The sequence below is a fragment of the Pseudonaja textilis genome, chromosome 1, assembly GCF_049901715.1.
Source record: "Pseudonaja textilis isolate UNSWEBS1 chromosome 1, rPseTex1.2, whole genome shotgun sequence".
Classification (NCBI taxonomy): Eukaryota; Metazoa; Chordata; class Lepidosauria; order Squamata; family Elapidae; genus Pseudonaja; species Pseudonaja textilis.
In genome coordinates, this window is record NC_141990.1 from 231,195,237 (window position 1) to 231,208,868 (window position 13,632).

Sequence of the window (13,632 nt, forward strand, 5' to 3'; positions counted from 1 at the left end):
ACATCAATAGGCATTTAATGCTGAAAATAAAAAGTTAAAGGGATAATAAAGATTTCTGGATAATTAAAAGCTTTTGAAAACAGGAAAGGAGAGAAAAAGAATAAAAGGACAGGATCTGGAAAGGAGGAGACTGCCTGGAATTAAAAAAGAACTTACAGCAAAATCTCAACAAGACTTCCAAAAGATACATCTTAACTGAAACATCGCAGCAAAAACCCCAGGAAGAGAAAGTCGAAAAATAAATAAGAAGATATAACTTGGGACTATCTGGATTACTTGATGATTTCTGGATTCTTGGTTATTGTTTTGAATGACTAAAATAAATCGGGTGGTTGTTAAAACTGTTTAAAATGGCTCCACTTTTAGAAGAACTGAAAATGGAACTTAAAAAGTACAAAGAAGATGCACAAGAAGGGAGAGGTTCTTTTGGCTTTGTATTTCAGTTCTTGGAAATGGAGATTTGGAATTATGAGAAACAACAAGAAATGCCTGCAGAACAAGAAGATTGCGACAAAGAAGAAGCCATCTTTAATGAACAAATAATCTTAGATGGGGGGAAAAAAGGAAAGGGGGGAAAGAGAATGGAAAGTTTAAGATTGGGAAAAACAACTAAAAAAAAATAGAATGAAAAATAAGTATAAAATCAGAAAGCAACAGAAGAGGGAAATGCAGAAGAGAGAATTAGAAGCAGAGAGACAAGGGGGTAAAAAGGGGAGGGAGAAGATGAGAGGGAAGAAAGAAAGGAAAAGAAGTTATAAAGGACAGAAACAAAATATAGAGAAATAGGGCCTATTTAGAGATAATGGGTGAAAATTTAATGGAAAAAGGGATTCTGCAAAGATACATAAGATAGTATGGTTATATTAGAAACAGAAATAATTTCAGAAAATATGAAACAATGTACGATTAATATGTCTGATAAAATAGCTATCATAATTCAGTGGAATGCTTGTCAATAAATAAATGTAATAAAAGGTATATTTAATGATTTATAAAATATGTGAAGAGAAATAAGGGAAAAATTAATTATGGAGATTATATGTGTTTTTAAGGAAGTATGATATTTAATTGAAAAGAAGTGTTAAAGATGTTAAGATTTTAATTATTATTATTGATAGAACTGAACTGGAATGGAATGAGGGTTTATAATTACATATATTTACAACCTTTTTTAAAAAAAGAATATAGTGTGTATTATAAGAATGTACCAAGCAGAATTCGATTGGAAGTTATGTATTATGTATTATATTGAAGGTCATAACCTTCAAGGTATATATTAAAGTTTAAATAAGAGTTGAATGGATGTAATCAAAAGATATAAAGGTGTCATACTCCAATTAGTAACTACAGGAGAAAATTTGTTTAATGAGAAAAGATAATATGAAATTGAAACAGAACAGACAAAAGTATAAATATAATGATTTGAATTGAGATAATCAAAATAAAATTGAGAAAATTAAAAGAGGGGAAAAACTTTATAAAAAATGTAAAATAGTATAAGATATGGAATAGAATACAAAAAGGAGCATGAAATTGAGTTTTGTGTCTGTATAAAGAAGTTCAACCCAGGACCATGCTATTTTCAAAAAAGATGTTTTACTTGTATTTTGTATGTGTGAAAATCCAAATAAAACTTTATTAAAAAAAAGAAAAAAAAAGAAATACCAGAACTATAAGCCACATTAGGAACATCAGCAAACATCTTAGAAGAAGGCAATAGCAAGTCCGAATTGTTTACACCCCAAAATGTCTATTGAGACACTAAGAGGCAAGCCAGGTTTGAAAGTGGTTTTGCTGTTTATCCTATCCGCATTTGCCTATATATGCACATGGACAGCCATGCACAAACATATACATACAAAGAGAGAGTGCAGACAAGACACTAAACAAAAACTTGGCTTTAGTGAAATCCTTACTAATTTTACTTACTAATCCTTACTAATTAATAAAATTCCATAAGCAGTAACATTTGAGTAGGAATAGGGCTATAAAAAAATGAGGTGACAACCACTGGAATTGCTTCTTTATTAGCGATGCAAGTTAAATATACAAATGATGATCCATTACCAAATTCCCATCCCTCCAGCTTCACAAGACAGGATTTTAACCAACTTTGGAATCTCAGCAAATACACAGGTGCGTAAGAAAGCCACGTTACAGAAGTCTGCTATTCTAGGGCAAAAGGAATAGCAACAATATCCCCAGCAATTTAATTCTGTAGCTTATTCCTGCACCATCAAAGTAATGTAATGTTTCATCAGCTCATGGACCAAAATATTTCCCTCTTAATTATGGCTTCATAGAAAATATCTATGTGTGAAATGGGGGGGGGGGAATCACTTGTAGTATCTTAGGAGAAAGTGATTTAACTTATTGAAATTATTTGTGATGAAGGGGGAAATAATTACTTTATATGCAATATTTCTTTTTCTTTACTACATCTTTTCTATTTTTTTTTCTGCACTTTCTATTTTTCTATTTTTGTCTTTTTTAAAGATTGCAATAGTTTTCGTCTAGTTTTCATCTCATTTGTAATGTTTAATAAAATGACCACACACAAAAAACCCTTTGTATCTAGAGGACAAAGTGATAGTTTCCCTGGAAAACAGAATCTGGGTAGTTCCTGGTAACAGACTGAAGCAGTGTAACATTGGGTTAGCTCATGCTGAGATGAAAGGCAAAATGGAAGAAACCCTGGACGCAGTAGATCAGAGGTGGAAAAAGCAAAGGCAATCTTCACTCAACATGACAGAGGTGGGCAAATTCTATTATTCTAGGAATGGCCTGCTCTGTCCAGAACACTCTGAATTATTATTGGTTCAGAGATTAACTTTCTCCCCAATGCTAGATCCCAAATAGTGGAATTTGAAGAAAGAAAGAAATATTTTAGAGCTCCCTATGTTGATATTTTGCATATAGCTAATGCTAAGCCACTTTTTTTGTTTAACCATAGTTTATAGAATAAAGCATAATTTATTCTATAAACTATGGTTAGCTTCCTGTAACACAGTAAAGCATCCAAGATGATTTACAAACCATTCTGGTTGTATTCATGTATCATATTAATCAACAAACAAGCAAGCCATCATTTGGCTTACTATGGTGCATCAAACTAGTCATTACAATGTGAGTCATGTGGCATCTTGAAGCATCACAGGTTTATTATATAGCACACAATATAGGGGAATACACTCTTCTTTTGCGGCAGAATTTTAATGTAAATAGCCCCCCTGGAAAAAGTTCTTCAAATGAAGTTATGGCAGGATTCAATCATAATGACTAGCTATCTTGTTTGCTCTCAGGAGTAGCCCTTCTATTCCAAAAAGACAGCTAAGATTAAATACAGAATCATTTGCTGGCCAGGAATGTGTTTTTTCACTAAGCTGGTCCTTTGGCAAGGGGGAAAGCTGGTAAATTCTAGAAAGTGGATGGAAGAGGCAAAAAAAGAAAAAACAACAACCCAGGTCTGCTTCCTGGGACCAAGGCCTCACTCTGCCAGGGCAATTTATATCAACTAGGCCACAGGATTCTTTTCAGCCAACCTGCTCAGAGGATACTCTTTTTACTCAGATGGTTTTAGCATTATCAACCAATCTTGGTTGATCTGGATCAGGAGATTCTGTCTGTTTTGGATGACTGAGTGCTCTCTCCTGGTGGAGTTTCCGGCCAACTAATTTTAAGAAGCATTACATAAGGCTGTGCTTACATTTTTATGTAAGGAACATGTGCCGTTCTGGTGCTCTCGGCCCAAAATGCTATTTATAGTCTCCTGGGATCATGCTGGTATACTTACAGACTCCATAAAACATTAGAAACCAGAACATTTGATTCATCTTTGCTTCATCCTTCAGCTGCCTTCTCCAGAAAAATAAAAGGAAGGAAAATAAGAGCAGAAAAAAAAACATTAAGAAATTGAACATCCTTCAATGCTGATTCCTTGTAGACTGAAAGCATCTTCCTATCTGCTTCTCAGATTGCATAATTTTGTTTTTCTATTTTGCTTAAGGAGTTTACAATTCAATCCGGAAAGGGTTTGATGTGGGCTTGACTCATCGTCACCAGAGTTTTCACATTTATTGATTATCTCAGTTAACAAGCTGACAATCACACAATAGATTCGTAGGCACTTACCACTGTTATTACTATTGCCACATTGAGCTCTTGAAGGAAAAATGCAACATAAATCTAAATAAATATTGCTACTTAGTACAGATATAAGCAAGACATTTAGAAACATCCCTCTCTTAAAATTATGAAATTTTATTTATATATATATAAAGTCATTTAACCTTTTATTAGCATAAAGATGTGAGATTCAGGATAGCAATGAAGAGCACTGAATATTAAAAGGTATTTGACATTAAAGTATTGTGTCAATGTTGTCTATTGTTATTATTTTTATTCTGTTGGTTTGGATGTTTTGTTTATTCTGAATGTTCAACTCCCAGAGCTGCAATTATGAAATTGGTAGCTATATAAATCAATATAATAAATATATCATGGACTGACTTTGCTTAGTGTTCTAGGTAAGTTAAAGATGACTATGTAGCAAATATAAAACCAGAGGCCCACTAATTTGAGGATTATGATCTACTATAACTCGCAAAAACATTATTTTTTTTATTAAAAAGTGCATAAATAGGTTGCAAAATATTTGAGTTAGTGTAAGGTACATTTTTGTGAACCTGCTTTTTACAATCAGACTTTCTGTATGAGACTTTCTACAACCTGCAAATCATCATTTACTTTTCAAGCTCTTCAGATACATATGGAAATATCCACAAACAAGCCAGCACAGCTTTAAACTAGATTCTTATTTAACCAAGGAAACCAGAAAAATTATTACTTGTTTAGAGTAATGTGTTTCCATCTGCACACTCCTTTCTTAACATTTTCAACATCATCTTCCTTAATGTCCCAGGGTTGTGAATAAATAAACTGTGAGAAAGTAAAATAAAATTATTTTAATAACAAACCACTACAGTCTGCTGTATTGGGAACTTTGGAAGACAATTATGTTGAGAACTTAGCATGAGGATTCCAGTTTAGCTTATCATTAATGAATGCTTAGGTGGTCTCTGTCTCTGCTTCTCTCTCTCAAACTTAGTTCCCTCTCAATAATGTGGAAGTTCTATTATTTACTTGTTGAGACTGTTGCAAGAAATGATTAAATTATAAAATACACAAAAAAGCTTAACAGAAGAAATTAAAGTGGTAGAAACCATGGAAATCTGATAATTTTTGGATGAAGCATACAGGGAATTGGAATAAAAAGTTTCTGTAACCTAAAAGAAAACCCTTACATAAGAAATATTGTCATCACGCTATATTATTTCCAATGGACTAAATAAATCCATTCACACATCTAATGTAAATCCATTCTCAAACCTAAGCCAAAATGTGGTATAATTAACATTAAAATACCAATTATAACTTATGAGACTTCTCTCCAATATATGTTGCATATTAGTATTTTTTTTTCTTCCATTCAATTGTGCCCAATTCTCAGAGACTGTACAGACAATTCCCTGAGGTTTTTTGGCAAGTTTTCAGAAGTGGTTTCCCATTGCTTCCTTCCTAGAGCTGAGAGGAATGACTGGCCCATGTTTACCCAGCTGGCTTTATAACCAACGCAAGAGTAAAACTCACAGCCTCCAACTACTCTGGTGCCTTAACCAGTACACCAACTGGCTTTCTAAATTATGCTATTTCCATTTAAATTCCATTACGTATATCTATTGCACGTATACCTATTTATGTGAGGCGAGTTGACCTATCCTCAACTGGCCTATCTCAGATGCCAACCAGCCTATAGCTTTTCTGGATGTCATCCTTCAAATACTTTTCTATTCTGATTCATTTATGTTTCCAGCAAAACTAACCAGTTCAGAATAAAGTCTTTTTCCCTTGGTTGAAGAGCAGCTGCAAAATGAGGCCCAGGGAAAGGTGGATTTTTCCAAGGCTTGGATGAAACAAACTACAAACCATCCCTCTTAACATTCTGGTATAAAATAGAAAATGTGTGGAAACAAGCCATTTTTCAGTGTGTAAAACTGTATGGAAAAAAAGGAGTGATGACTAGAAATTGCACGTCTGAGCAGACACATTTTATGGCAGATGACACTGAAAGGAAGAAAAATTAAACAGCAAAATGTAAAGCTACTTTTCTGCATAATTTTGAAGTAGCTAATAAATGATTTAAAACTGCAGTTTTCATAAAAATTTGAGGAGATTCCACTGTGCCTTCAGTAGCATCTTCAAAAATCTGCCTCAAATGAAGGAACAAGCATTCATTCTGGGAGGGAGATAAATTTAGGAAGGAGGAAGACTCCACAGATAGATAGAAGATATTAAAAAATGTAATGAAAATTAATGCTCCAAAGATTAGTCTCCTTACCTGTTTGAGGAATGCATTTCTTCATTACTGTGTGCCATGACAGATCTTAAATTCAGTAAAATCTCCTTTATGGAAGTTTTCAAGAAAACAATGTCTGTCTGATTGGATGAGATGCTATCTATACGTGCATGTTTAAGGGAGGAGATGTTCAATTCCTTACTTACTTTATCATCGTTCTAGGCAGATTTAGATCTCATCATGAAACCATTTCACTGGAAGAACCTGAGTCATTCCAACTAAATCCAGACCTTTTCTAAAGTTCCTTGGGGGAAAAAAAAAACCAGACTGCTTAAAACGATAACAAATGCATTTCATTCTGAGTCTTTCCAATATGCTCAATGGGGAAAAAGCATTCTGAGTGTGGAAGTCTGCTTTCTTACAGTAGCTATGATTGTGCAAGCTGTTAGAAGGTTGGACATTCAACTCTTTAAGAGAAACCTTTCTCCTTATGGCATTCAGGTTGGAAGGGCAGTCATCAAGCTCCAAGGTGTAGCCGCTTCTAGAGGGCAGGTGAGTTACAGAAGAAGACACAGTGATGTCCGAGAAGCAGGTTAGCCGCTGTCACACGCACAGTGGGGACATAGCAGCACAATGTGCGTTAGTCAGTGGCTCACCTGCTTCTGGAGAATTAACCAAACAGGCTTCCGCTTCTAGGGTACCAATGAGAGGCAATCACCCCATCTCACCCCACCTCACCCTCTAACTGAGCACCTGAAATAAAAACATGCATCACAAGGATCACTGTCCTTATTAACTGCTTGTCTGCATTATTCCTGAAATTCAGACCTGATGCTAAATAATCTCAAGGCAGCTTCTTTTTCAGTCTCCTTCTCCTTTCCAACTTGTGTAACGCAATCGCAAAACAGCAGAACTTTCGGCCACAGCCTTACTTTCTCCTATGGCCTCCAGATCTGCAATTCCCCCCCATTCCTCAGGACAGTATAGCCATTGGATTTGAGTTGGGGAGCATGGAACTGTAGTCTAACAGGAGAGCAGAGGACTGCTTTATATTCATCCTCAGCTCTCCAAAATATAAACACACTCTCTCTCTCTCTCTCTTTCTGTATGTATGTATGTATGTATGTATCTATGTATGTATGTATGTATGTATAATGTGTGTGTGTGTGTGTGTGTGTGTGTGTGTGTGTGTGTGTGTGTGTGTGTATGGTATTCAGCTTTGTTCGGGTATTTTCCCACATCATTATAGTTGTGCTTTTTAAGTTGTAGCAACGTTTCGGCAGAATCTCATCTGCCATCATCATATTGTGTTCTGTTGTGTTCGTACAGAAGCCTGATGATGGCAGATGAGATTCTGCCAAAACGTTGCCATAACTTTAAAAGCACAATTATAATGACTTGGGAAAATACCCAAACAAAGCTGAATACCATACATGTAAGCACCCAAGACAAAATTGCATGGGAAAATACTTAGGAAAATATTGTATCTACACTATCTCAAGTCTTTCAGAAAGGCAAGAGATGCTACTGGGGGGGCTGTTGCAATAAGTCCCATCTCCTCCGGAGAACAATCCACCCACTTGTCAACAAAATTCCCACTTGGCAACAAAATTCCCATTGATTTTTAACGGAATGACTCGGATCTTTGGTCCTGCAGAGATTTCCTTCGGGGAGACAGTACATACTCCACGGTATTCGTCCTACCACGTTATAAGCCAACTTGGTGTTTTATCGTTTTCAAAGCCGCAGTTCAACAAGCAGTTCTCCAACATCCTCCGGGAGCAAAGAGCGATCCTCTCTCTCTCTCTCTCTCTCTCTCTCTGCGATCCTTAGTTCAGAGGGCGTCAAGGCAGACCGGATAAACTTTTCCATCCATCAGGCAGAGCTAGTTCCTCGTCCAAGCATCACCCACCATTTGCAATTTCGATTAATAAAGTTGGAAGGGACCTCGTAGGTCATCTAGTCCAACCCCTGCCCAAGCAGGAGACTCTACACCATTTCTGACTGATGGCAGTCCAACAAATTTCAACACGCCGCGGGCAAACGCGCTAAAAGCAAATCGCCACGCCGAAAGTCTCGAAGCGCTTTCCCCCGCCCCGTTTTTTTTTTAATTGAATACCTGCCGGGCGAAGCCGGATCTGTCCGTGACCTCGCTCGAACCCCACCGACTCCGGGTCCTCGGCGAAGTTCTGGAGGAATCACTTTCGGTTCCTACCCGGGCACGACGCCGCTTTGCTTTTGCTTTTGATTCTGCTTTTTTTTTTATTGTTGCCTGCACGCAAATAATTCCCTTCGCCGAAGCTCTCCCGTTTCGGCAAGAAGGGACTTTCCTCTGATATTTGCGCCCGTTCGCCAAACGGGAGACCGCGACCGGAGTCGCCCCCCGGCCTCACTTTCCCTCTCCACGGAGTTCTCCGAAGTGCCTGAACTTCGAGAGCGCTTGGCAGGCGCTGCCTGGTACGGCTTCGCGCTCTCCTTCCACCGCGCCAACTTCCGGGATCCCAGCCTTCAGGGACCGTTTTTCTCTCTGCAGCCGGAGGAGAGGAAGAGGGCGGTGGCAAAGCCTCTTGTTCTCTCTGCGCTCCCTTAAGCCAGCCCGCCCAGCTCGGCTCGGCGCGGCGCGTCTCCCACACACCAACCCAGGCCGCCGCCGCCGCCGCGACCACTGCAGCCGTGCAACCTGCTTTCCTTTGGGCTCCCCCGCCCCGCCCTAACTTTCATGCAAATCGAGGTCGTGACGTGACGCCACGGTTGCCCAATGGGAGCTGCGTCCGGCTACCCGGCGGCCGCGCCCTCCGCCGGGCTGGCCAATCCGAGGGAAGCCTCTCCGTGCCCATGGGCCGGGCAACTCCCGCCTTCCCTTCCCTGTGAGTTACAGCGCGGGGTGCGGCGCGTTCGTTTCTGCACGTCCGTAGTTTAGGGAGGAACCAACTGTACTTGCCCGAGCTTCGGTACCGCGCTCCCACACCTCCCTTCCCCGCAATGGTTGCCGCCAGCCAGCCTCCTTTTTTTTCCGGGGAAACAAGCTTTCACGCCGGGGTGAGTCTCGGGACTCCGTGCGTTGCTTTCGGCGCGCGTGCTTCGGCTCGCCACCTTCTCTCCCCTTTTCGGGCTGTGTATGGGGTGTATGGGGGGGGGGGAGGATGCTAAATGGTACAGCCCGGCTTGGGCTTTGCCATGAGGAACAGTGTCAGTGTGCACGTAGCAAGCGCAGAAGCAGCAGAAGGACGGGTCCCCAAGCGACGCGCGGTGCCGACGGGGCGGGCGCGCGCGCGCCCCTGGATGTTCCCGGACGGCCGCCGAGGCAGCTGCTGTTTGCAGCTGGAGCGCGCTGTCCTCAAAGGCTCTTTGAGCTCCGGCGCCGAACCTTCCTTGGCCCCGTTCTCAGGAAGGGGAAGAAGTTTTTTTTTTTTTAAAAGGAATCCCTCCCCGCTCTTTTTACCTCATTTGCTTTTCTTTTCTTTTTCTTTTTTTTTCTTTTAGGATGCACGTGCGCGTGCGTTTGTGCGTGCAAAAAGCTCAAGGGACCTAGTTTATCTTTAGTACTGGAACAGGACATTCAAGACGCTTGCAAATCTTGCATGCTAGGCTGCCTGGCTGGGATGGTGCGCTTACTTCATGGGCACCCCACCTGAGTCTCCCTACTTTTCACACGTTGGGCGTCCCTTGTAGCTCCAGACAAATTCTTAGCTGGCCTTGATAAACAAGTAATGCTATCAGCAGAGAAGTTGCATTTCAGGACACTGAAGGAAAGTGGTCCACCAAGCAAATCCTTCTGGAATGCTTTTACTTCTGTGGGAAGCCCCTTCTTCCCCCAGATTAAAATATTCTTTATTCTTAATATTAAAAAGAGGCAGGGTAGAATAGTTCCCCTAAAGGAGAAGAAAAATCTTAACAAAGGCAGAAAACAGCCCATTTTCCTGCCATCGGAAAATAGCCTCAAGCAGAAGCATAAGAGGCTGGTCTTTAGGGACCGAGATTTTGTATCCATTCTATTCATAAACAAAGAGACTCCAAATAAGCAACACAATTAGGCAAGCCAAAGCTGATAAGATTAGCTCAAACACCTGGGATTTGCATTTCCCCTTTTGCCTGTAGAGCCAGCCATGACCACTACATGACCCCCTAGGAATCTGGCATCAGCCATTAAAATATTAAAAGACACATTTTTGCACATCTCAATCACAAAGCCCCAAAGAATGTATACAAACCTATCTACTCTTGACTTCCATTTTGTCAGCCACCCCAAAATCATGTATCAACCAGTTTCTGGCTACCAAAGAAACAGAGACTTCCCTTCCTTCAGCCTGCCTCCATTTTATTTCCAGCATTGTTCTCCTGGCTTGGAACTGGACTGGCGTTTTCTTCCAACAATTTGGCACACCAGTTAACCTGACCAATGGATCTGGCCCAGATAAACCTCCACCTTGATGGCAGCAGACCCCTTGGGTCTGTGGGTGGGTTTCCTGGACCTTGCCCGTTTGGAGCAAGGGTAGAAAAGGGAATTTGAGTCTTGAGCCCAAGGGCTGCATGGAAAGGAGGTGAGTTCCTCCAAATTTTAAATTGTAAAGCCCAGGAGAGCAAGGGAAATGTGTGTATGCCTGTGTGTGAGTGAGAAGACTCTACTCCCAGTCACAGCTGGATCTTGCTCCTCGTGTGCCTTTCCTAGCCTCCCCCAGGCTGTTCACTAGTCCCAAAGGACCATGATGACAGAGTCTGGAAATCAAGGGGATTTGGCTGGAGTGCAGGATCTTCTATTATGGAAAAGGGAGAGGCTGTGTGAAAATGGAACAGAAAAGTGAGTGAGAGAATCGAACCTGGAGAACTAGCTGGGAAGTTACTGAGCAAAGTTCTATCCATGGAGGTGCCTGTACTATTGTGGGAAAATATTATAATGGTGGTTTAATCTACCAAACCATTCTTAATTTTATTACATTCCAGGATTTATCCTGTGGCATAGTAGAGGAGCATTGCACATTTGTCTGTGCAAATTAAGTTAAACATATATATATATATATATATAAACTTCTAGACTGATTGACTGTGTGTCTCATATGTGGTTTGCCACATGAAATCAACTATTCTCACACATGAACAAAAGTGAAACTGACCATGTGCTCTAGCAGTCTTTAAATAATTTGTATGATTTGTCATTTTATAATGCAGTTTTGAGAATGAGAACACCCTTGCTCGTGCAGTAATAATACATAGTTTTTAAATAAACATACAAATAAATAAATGTAAAATCCTTAGGAAGAATAGGATTAATATATCCAGCACTTCTGCTTTGGCCCTGCTGCATTTTTTACATTTAACCCACCTACCCATGTTTCCCCCAAAATAAGATCAGTTCTTATATTATTTTTTGTTCCAAAAGACACGTTAGGGCTTATTTTCTGATTTGGTTTTATTTTCAGGGAAATACGGTACTAAATGAGTCTGACAACTTACAATCTTAATTGGGGTTTATTTTGTGGGGGTAGAGCTTAAATTACAAGCATCCTGAAAATCATGCTAGGGGTTATTTTCTGGTTGGGTCTTATTTTTAAGGGAAACAGGGTAGGTGCTGCCTTCCTATGGGCCTATTGCATGCAGAAACCTTTGGGGGCCAAATCCCAATTATGCTGAAGGGATTAAGATACAGAAATACTAGCATGGAGGGATGTGAAGATCTTTGTTGCTCTGACCCCTTCCTTCATTGCTGGATGATAACAAAAGACATTTTGGGCCTTTCCTTCCTTGCAGTTCACATTAGCATAGGAATGTTCTGGCAACAGCAGTGTTCCTTTCTGAACACATGACATTGGTTTATTATCTCATTCCACACCCATGTTTTAAACAGCCTTACACACATTCTTAATATTCAGGAAAATAACTGGTTCTTCCTGCTTCGACATTGAGCCATATAGTTTAAATTTTATAGTGCTTCTATGCCCCTCTAAAGGGGTATAGCTCAAGGTAGCAAACATACCAAATGCTCCTTCCTCCTCCTATTTTTCCCTACATCAACAGCCTATGAAGTGTGTTGGGCTTAGAGAGTGTGATTGGCCCAAAGTCACTCAGCCAGCTTTCATGCCTAAAGTGGGATTAGAAGTCACGGTCTCCTTGTTTCTAGCCTGGTGCTTTAACCATTAGACCCAACTGGTCTATTATACTTACATATTTTACATTACATATTCAATATTACTACTATTCAGTCTTCCCACCCTTCCCCCAAATGGGAGGAAAATTTAACTTTACTCCCTTCGAGATATAATTGTTATGACCTGTATATAATAATATAATATAATATAATAAATATAATAAATATAATATAATATAATATAATATAATATAATATAATAATGTTGATTTCTCCTTCTCTTGACACAGCTTAACCTTGGAGGAGCCAGCATGCATGAAGAAAATTCAGCTGCTTTTTTGACTGATATTATTGCGAATAAAACCCTATGAGAACACTGATATGTTTGCAATTTGGCATTCTCTGAATTTCAATCAGATCCAATGTTGAGATCCCTTTTAAACATCAATAGATGAAACCTTTAATTTGTCTTCATGTGACTCACTTATGTGGCTCAGAGGAAAAAAACTTTATGGCCAGGCAATAAAACAGAGCACTTCATGATGGTGTTTACGTGGAAAATGTGTCTGTAGTTTTAATTATCCCAGTGTTTAGCTGTGCGTGACATACAGAGAATAGGACACTGGAGTTTGGAGTAGATTCAAATCCATTCTGTGAAGACAAAGGGAGTGATCATCCTGGTCAAAGTCAGGGATTACAGATATCTCAATCAAGAAATAGTCATGATTCCCACTAGAAGAAATGTGACACTGGTTCTACAAGATAAGATTATTTTAGTCCATAAAAAACTCACATTATTAAATAGATTGAGCAAGTTGTGTTTTCATCATTGATTTTATTTATAAAACAAATACTTTGTCTCTTTGGAGGATCTCTATGGAAAAAAGATCCAAATTTGACAAAGTATATGAGCTTTTTCTTTGAGTAATTGAACTACCCCTTTCCTATCTATGTTCTAAAGTTAGGGAAAGGCAGAGGCATACTTATGTTTACTTCTTCACTTCCAAGAACAACAGTGGAAAAGACACTGACAAAATAAAGATACATGGAGAAGCTGAGGTAAGATTTCTCACCCTCCAATTTCACTTTTAGGGGTTGATTACAAGTTTTTTTAAATAAGTGTATATATTCTTTAAAAGTTGTTAATTCTTACTCCGTCTAATTACTCCATTATCCATTAAACATCAGCAGAAAA

General features: G+C 39.3%; 2 long non-coding RNA genes across 3 annotated transcripts in view; one reads left to right on the plus strand and one right to left on the minus strand.

Moving 5' to 3' along the window:
- Positions 1 to 7,473, minus strand: part of LOC113440197 (uncharacterized) — a 111,291-nt gene extending 103,818 nt beyond the window's left edge. For both annotated transcript variants that reach the window (XR_015740754.1, XR_015740752.1), the window contains exon 1: positions 6,398 to 7,473. This is a non-coding gene — a long non-coding RNA (uncharacterized LOC113440197). The remainder of the gene's footprint in view (positions 1 to 6,397) is intronic.
- Positions 7,474 to 9,148: 1,675 nt separating this feature from the next.
- On the plus strand, positions 9,149 to 12,982 carry LOC148128087 (uncharacterized). The gene is made up of 3 exons (XR_015741351.1): positions 9,149 to 9,394; positions 10,684 to 10,896; positions 12,728 to 12,982. It is a non-coding gene; the product is annotated as an uncharacterized LOC148128087 (long non-coding RNA).
- Positions 12,983 to 13,632: the final 650 nt, after the last annotated feature.